The sequence below is a fragment of the Hipposideros armiger genome, unplaced genomic scaffold, assembly GCF_001890085.2.
Source record: "Hipposideros armiger isolate ML-2016 unplaced genomic scaffold, ASM189008v1 scaffold_722, whole genome shotgun sequence".
In the NCBI taxonomy this organism is placed as follows: Eukaryota; Metazoa; Chordata; class Mammalia; order Chiroptera; family Hipposideridae; genus Hipposideros; species Hipposideros armiger.
The window spans coordinates 773,213-780,210 of NW_017732072.1; the positions used below are offsets into that span (position 1 = coordinate 773,213).

Consider the following 6,998-nt stretch of genomic DNA (forward strand, 5'->3'; position numbering starts at 1 on the left):
AACAGATATGTAGGACTTAGAATGTCCCTCCATTGCCTCTAAGAATGCAGGCAGCCTTCTGTTGCAGTCTGCCTCCATCCTGCCTCTCTTAATAGCTGGTCCAAGGCAGGAGAATAGGGAGTTTTCACAGCAAATGCCTTACACTCAAAAGGAAGCCTTAAAAATAATCATATGCCAAGGCGAGAGCATCTGGCCTGGTGATCATGGCTGCAGTGGTGGAAAGTGGGGAATGGTGGAGGAATTGCATCATGGGAAGAGCATACTGCACTTTAAAACAACTAGAGATAGCAGTGCCGGAATCCACCCAGTTTAGTGCAGTATGGCACAGAGGACCAGGAGCACTCTCATTCCAGGAGCTAGGGACAATGATGCTGCTCCCAGATGTCCATCGAAGATGTGACATTGTTAGAGTGTGACTTGTATTGGCTTTGAGGTTACTGGTCTCTCTAAACCATAGGAAAAGGAGCTCCAATTGTTGAGAGCAATGGTCTCCATTTTACACATTTCCCAATGCTTTGTACTGTTAACATGTGTACATTCTGCAGTTAAATCACTGTATGACTTTGGATAAAATATTTCACTTCTCTGACCCCCATTTTTTCTGTTGGATAGAGATAATGGCAATACCTGTGTTGGAGTGGTTTTAAAAATAAGGTGAAGCAATGCATATGAATACATTTTGTGTCCTTTAAAGCATTGTACAAATGTAAAGTATCAAACATTGGAAAGCTGTTTTATATTGTTATTTCACAATTGTGCCCATATATTAACATTTTAGTGATTAAAATAGAATACACATTATCTTATTGATATTCTTATATTCAACAGAATATGGAACATATCTTGTAAAAAATATGTATTTATACACACACACACACACACACACACACACACACACACACAGCACCCCCATCAGACTCAAAGTTATTTTCAGTTTGAATTGGGGAAAAAAATGTGGTCTGTAAATAGTTTGATGTTTTCTGACTTTTCCCATTTGCACAAAAGTTGCCTACCACTCATCTACAAGAATAAGTCCGAAGCCATTAGTGAGTCATATAATTACAAGTTAACCTGCTTTTCCAGTTTTGTTTTTCTGTGTCTCAGTCCAGTCCAGTCCCCCAGTTTTATCCAATTTATGTTTCCTTTTTCTTCAATGCCTTTGAACATATCAACCCCTACTTTGAATTTCCTATCCCCATTCTCATATATGATTAAAAATGTTCTTGTCCTTGAAGATCCAATTCATGTCACTTTTTCCGTGAAGCTATCCCCAGATCCTCTGTCAGTATTAAAACATCCTCTTCTATGTAGCACTTCTTATTCCAATAAAATATTCATCATTATTTTAGAAATATTTAATATAAACGTTCTCATTTAAGTTGAACTCTTAGAGCGTAGGAATACATATAGAATATATATATATATATATATATATATATATATATATCCTTGTAACCTTATGATTAGCCTAGTGCCTAGTTCTAATATTATTAGTATCATTATCATTATTACTACTGCCATAATTGCTAACTAAATACATATTTCAAAGGAATTTTGTAGTAACTGATCAGAAGTGCAAATATGAAACTTGATTTTACTTTTTCTGTCTTTTCTGTACAGTGATGAGGAAGAGAGATAAGAAAAAAACTGTGGAGAAAGAGCTCATGGCTGCCAGGTACAAAGTCTCCCCAAGATTTTTTTTTTTAAAAAACTGGTGACACAGAGAACCAGCATTGCCCTCACGTGCTGCGCACCACTGCTTCTGCTTTCCTGTTGAACCTCTTCCAAAAGTCCTCTTGAGAAGGCAGAATGAACAGACCTTGCCTACAGAAGGGGATCACTGAGACCAAAGGGACAGAGAACGTGAAGAGTTATCATGGGTAGGGTGGTTAATACTGGCCTTGAGGCTCTCAGTCAAACCAAATGGGGTGGTTAATGAAGACTAGAGAGGATCAGTGAAGTTACTGACATAGTGACTATATTTCGAAGGTGGAGTCCATTAAGAAACAAGGATACTTCAAGCAGGTGGCCAGCTAGTGTACAGTTTTGAGAAGCAAATACTACACACAGCCCTAGAAGGGAGCAGGGAGGGCTCAGACAAAGGTTAGTTCTGCACAGAGGAGCCAACAAAGTCTTGCAGTGAAGTAAGAACAGCATGCAGATACCAGATTGTGCGAACAAGGGAGAGGGTGCAGCAAAGCAATGTGCAAAAGTGAAAAAGTCAACAGACTTATTAGGACAAAAAAGAATCAGAATTTTAGAATATTTGAATAGGGATTTGAAAAAAATATATCTTTTGTATATATATTTCCCCTAGAAGCATTAGTGTTACAGAGAGAAAAATGATGACTACCTGGGCTAAGACTAAGCTTAAATATCCATGGCTAGAGTATTTTACCAAATCTGGATAAAAAGATATTTGCAATTAAATAGTTCCTAATTTGCTGTGCATCTGAGTTTTAGTGAGTGCTAGTTAAGAGTTCAGCAAAAATATGTCATTTATTCATAAATTGTACAGTATTTTTAATGTTTTGTAATTGAAAACCCAACCTGCATTTCATTAGAAAAGAAATGCTCAATCAGAAAAGAGTGATAAATAGATATTATTTTGATGACTACTCACATGAGCACCTTTGATTCTTAGTAAGAAGAAAGCTTTACACAGCAGGTAGTCCATATCTGATGTCAAGCCTGGTGGAATTTGCCTGCTTTCAGTCCACCTGTGCTGCAAAAGTATGGTGACTGCAGCACTGGCACTGAAACTTTGTGCTTTAAGTAGGAATCTCAACTTAAAAACACGTAACATAGCATATTATCCCAAATGGCCCTAGAACAGGTTCTCTAGAGGCAGAGCCTGAGATGGGGGCTCATGTGTGGTAGTTTATTGAAGATGCACTCAGAAGGAAAAACACCTTGAGGGGTTCCACAGGACAAGGGATGGAAGAGGCTGAGGAAGGATGTGGTCTCTCGGAAAGTCTGGACTTGGCCTGATTCACTAGGAAGAGCGGAAGTCCTGGAGTATAGTCTGTAGTTTACCCAGGAGAGTTGCCCTGCCTGACGACATTGGTCTTGTGAGAGTAGGAGTGTTGTGACCTCCAAGCATGTCCAAGCCAAGGGCATTTCTCTGGAGATAGAAGCTCATCGAAGAATACTTACAGCCCCTGTGGCATGAGTGCAGTATACTGCCCAGGGGAAAGAATGTGGGCTGAGCACCCCAAAGCATCTATGACCAAAAACCAATGTATGTATATCAAGTTTAAAGAGACATTCCTACTTAAATTACTAACATTTAATCTTATGTAGTGACTCTATCATAATTTGCTTTTAATTTATTCATTCAATAAATGCATTGTGTGAGATAGATAGATAGGTAGATAGATGACAGATAGATAGGAACACCTACTATGGATATTTGTGGTAATATTTCACTGTTTAAATTATGTTGCTGTAATGTTATGACCTGGTTCTCAGCTTAGGAAAATGATTAATACAGGATTATTGTCTCTGTTGGCTAATTTATACATTTCTTTTATTCTGTAATGTAAAGATAACTGTGCCCCCCAGAAAAACAAGCAAGAGAGAATATAAACCTTAGAATATGATTCATTTTAAAGAATTGAAAATAAATATCAAAGAAATACTAATAAGGTTTGTAATTTTGGTACTCTTCTGCCCACTATTATTGTCATGGAATGTTAAATTGTGGAATTAGAAGGTAAGAAAACATCTTCTGTATTACTCCAGTCTTTCTTTCTAAGTGGTCTTGTGATGAATATCTTTTAAGAATTTAGGGCCTTCCTGCTCCTCCCATTCCCCGAGTCACTGCCTGCACAGTTCCGGCCGCCCGGCTCCCTGTGCTAGCAACCAATATTTGGCATTCCTACAACATTGACAACAAAGAACAGTCTGAACTTGATCAAAATTTGGATGATGTTGAAGAAGTCGAGGAAGAAGAAACTGGAGAAGAAACAAAAATCAATCGTGTCAACTGACTGTTCACATGATGCAAAATCTTCAGATTCTTGCAGTCCTCCAAGAAAGACTTGATAGTCTGGTAGACAGACCAAGAGGATACATTAAAAGCTTGCCTAGAGTAGTTATAATAAAAGATGAGTGAATGCTCTGAAAAACCTTCAAGTGAAATGTGCACAGATAGAAGCCAAGTTCTATAAGGAAATTTCATGACCTTGAAGAAAGTATGTTGTTCCTTATCAGCCTTTATTTAACAAGCGATTTGAGATCATTAATGGAATTTACAAACCTACAGAAGAGGAACATCAATGGAAACCAGATGAGGAAGATGAAATTTCAGAGGAGCTGAAAGAAAAGGCCAAGATTGAGGACAAGAAAAAAGATGAAGAAAAGAAGACCCCAAGGGAAATCCTGAACTTTGGTTGGCTGTTTTCAACAATGTTGACTTGCTCAATAATATGATGAACCTCTTTTGAAACACTTGAAAGGTATTAAAGTAAAGTTCTCAGATGCTGGTCAGTCAGCTTATGAGTTTTGTCTTAGAATTTCACTTTGAACCCAATGAATACTTCGCAAGTGAAGTGTTGACAAACATATAGGATGAGGTTAGAACCAGATGATTCTGATCCTTTGTTTTTTGATGGACCAGAAATTATGGCTTGTACATGGTGCCAGATAGATTGGAAAAAAAGGGGAAGAATGTCACTCTGAAAACTATTAAAAAGAAGCAGAAACACAAGAGATGTGGGACAGTTCATACTGTGACCTAAACAGTTTCCAGTGACTCTTTTTTAATTGTTTTAGCCCTTCCTGAAGTTCCTGAGAGCAGAGATCTGGATGATGATGATGCTAAAGCTATCCTTGCTACAGACTTTGAAATTGGTCCCTTTTTATGTGAGCATATAATCCCAAGATCAGTGTTACTTTTCTGGAGAAGCTATTGATGATGATGATGATGATGATGATGATGATGATGATGATGATGATGATGATGGTGAAGAAGCAGAAGAGGAAGGGGAAGAAGAAGATGAGGAAAATGATCCAGCCTATGACTAAAAGAAGGGTCAAAACCCAGCAGAGTGCAAGCATAAGTCAAGCACGATGGTCTACCTTCTACTTCCCTAAAAAGGATGAATTTTCATCATTTGACAAGCTTATTTCAAGTATTTTATTATTTGTTTGTTTGTTCTTGTTTTTGCAACCTAAAATAAAATTGTCAACTATAAAGAAAAAATAATAATTTAGGGCCAAATATTCATACATTAATTAATAACTACATACTTTCTTTGAAAAGATGGAACTTTATAAACCATCACATTTTCATTTTTATTGGTTCAAGAAATTTAAACTTAACTTATTGGAAAAACTATTTTCCCAAGTTTAATGATTTGTGATTTTATGTTTCAGTTTGAGTACAGTTCCATTAGATATGTTTTATTTTAAGAAAATTCAAAATTCATATTCTGGAAGTAGGCAGGGTATAAATTATAAATAAGATATCACAAGATAGAATGAGGCCAGCTGAAGCCTCATACCGTTTATTCTTTGGCATCTGTAAAACTCTGAAAAATACTAGCTACCCACATTGAAAACTAAATATTCTAAACATCTTCCACTCTTTCCTGAGCCAATGCATACTTATTTTTGAGACCTCATAATTGTCTTTATTCAGATAACCCAACCAGCTTTGCAAATGCAAAATGAAATGTTAGTTATAATGGTGAGAAGGGTTAGATATGTTTATTTCAGATTAGTGTCTGATTTAAGTTTAAGGAACTGTCTGAGAAAATAGCCACCTCTCACTAAAGTCACACTATTAAAATACTCATTTTGCCAAAAATAAATAAATAAATAAAATAATAGAATCTTGTATAGTCTTACTATATGCACACCTCATGAGGTATACAGAGGTTACAAAAATTAAACATTTGCATTAACTACTCTGAAAAGAATTCACCATCTAGAAGAGTCATACGAGGTCAGACAAATTCACAAACTCATCCTAAAAAAAGTGCTACATATCTCATTGCTGAATATCACTAAAGTCACCTTCGAAGTGCTCCCCTTGGGAAGCTATGCACTGATGCTAGCACCTAGTCCACCCTTCAATGCAATTTTGGAACTCTTTCTGGAATGGCCATCAGAGCTGTTATCATATTACCCTTGATATCCTGAATATCATCAACACTTCTTCCTTTCAATATTTCCTTTATCTTTGGGTAAAAAAAGAAGTCATTGGGGGCCAGATCAGGTAAACAGGGAGAGTGTTCCAATATAATTATTTGTTCACTGGCTAAAAACTCCCCCACAGACATTGCCCTGGGAGCTGGTGCATTGTCATGATGCAAGAGCCATGAATTGTTGGCGAAAAATTCAGGTTGTTTTCATCTAGCTTTTTCACACAGCCTTTTCAGCACTTCCAAACCGTAAACTTGGTTAACTGTTTGTCCAGTTTGTACAAATTGATAATGAATAATCCGTCTGATATCAAAAAAATGTTAGCAACATCGTTGCAACAAGTTCGCAAACTTAATTGTCAGACCCCATATATTCAAGTAGCCACAAGTATATGTTATGAAGGCCACAAGAGAAGAATATTTTAAATGACACAAAAACAAGAGGTTTTAGAAATAATGTATCCTTCTGTGGAAAATCAAAGATAAGAAGTTTTCATGGAGGTCATCATTTGCACTAAGCCTTAAGATATAAGGTAAGGAAGAAAAGGCATAATAAATAGGGTGAGCGAAAAGGTTGCAATCATCAGAAACTATCTTTGGACAATATTATATATGACTGATATATGTGGCCCAAAAATGTTGAATCATCAAGTTTCTGAAAGTACAAGGGCCAAAACATTTCCTGAGATACAAATACTAGGAACTAATAAACAGTTTCCTTTTCTCAAGATACTGTCATAAAAATGAATTAGCTTTGACTATTTTCAGACCTTTAATTACTTTTTACAGTTTAATATTCTTGGAGTTGTGCATGACTGGCCTTTCACGAGGGATCAGGCACCCACCCTT

General features: G+C 36.7%; 1 pseudogene; it reads left to right on the plus strand.

Annotated features, from left to right (window-relative positions):
• Window positions 1–203: 203 nt before the first annotated feature.
• Window positions 204–5,097, plus strand: LOC109373416 (nucleosome assembly protein 1-like 1 pseudogene; annotated as a pseudogene).
• The last annotated feature ends 1,901 nt before the right edge of the window (window positions 5,098–6,998 follow it).